Here is a 1247-nt window from a genome sequence, read left to right as displayed (position 1 = left end):
AAGTTTATATGTGGGATGTATTAACTTCTCGTCTAGTTGTCCTATTTATGTTTACAGAACTTGGAAGATTTCTCCTTTGGAAGTTTATGGTTGGTCCGTTTTGACAGGTATTAGTTCTCGAAACTAGAATATAGGTTAGGTTTCTCTGCCTGCATTGTGCACTTATCAGTTTCCTTTCCCATTTTGCCTTAGGATCGACCCCACCAAGTTATGGTGCGGAACCTTCTCATTGCTTAGAAGTATCATGACTTGTGTGGTAGAGCCTACCTTATCATGGGTGCCCTAGTTAGTACCTTTTTGTTGCTTGGCACTCATGCTGATTTTTCATCCCTAGGCTCGGGAGTCCTATGTAGTCCCGCCATGACTTATGCGTTGAAGACTCATTCCTCTTAGCTTCTCCGCTTTGTTCTGGCCTTATACCCTAGAGGCTCCTTTGTGTTGAGTTGTACTAGTGCATTGCATGTTGACCACTTGCACCTTTTGGCCTAGAGCCGGCTTCACTTGGACTCGTGTTTAAGCCAAATTTTGACCATGACGACTGCAAAATCAACCTTGCATACCTTTGAATTCTACAGCTTGACACACCTTGACCCGTGGAAGGAACACACATTTGAGTGTCACTGACCAGTTTTCACCTCCCTGCATTGAGCATAGGAATGTTCCATTCCCAAGAACTAGATCATCTGTTTCACCGACACTCGTTCTTTCCACTGTACCATAGCATTCTTTTATTCTTTTTCCAGCTTAAGAGAAAAAGACAAAAAAATTAAATATTCCAAAAAAGAGCGGGAACGGGACAGTATTTCCATTTATTGTTGGCAACTAGAGTCAGTCGTGTCGCCCTTGAACAAAGCACTCAAAACAAAGTCTCCTCCGCATGGGTGGGATTTAGTTTGACTTAGGTACGCCATAACCTTGTTATTGAGTCAGTTCTCCCCTGACTGGTTATCTCTTCCAATCATATGGAGGGTTCGTTCGTGCCTCTTGCATGGCGAACTTATACAGAGTCATCATATGCTGCCACATAGTCACATTGAGTCGTGCTTTTGTTCAAGGGAAGTTAGCCTGAGTCGGCCTTTCTGCGGTGTCTCTTGACTCATTTTTTAGTCGGCCATCCCTGGTTGTCAGTGTCATGTCTATCATCACATCAGTTATATTGGTCCTTTACTCGTGCCGGTTTGAGAAGGTCCACATTGACTTCTTGCTAGCGGGTCTTGTCCTTATCGACGACGACACCTTGCTTTGAG

Source organism: Pinus tabuliformis, chromosome 3_1 (assembly GCF_031772625.1).
Source record: "Pinus tabuliformis cultivar Carrire ecotype Pingquan chromosome 3_1, CPIR1, whole genome shotgun sequence".
Taxonomy (NCBI): Eukaryota; Viridiplantae; Streptophyta; class Pinopsida; order Pinales; family Pinaceae; genus Pinus; species Pinus tabuliformis.
The sequence above is the reverse complement of the archived record's forward strand: the minus strand, read 5'-3'. Positions refer to the sequence as shown.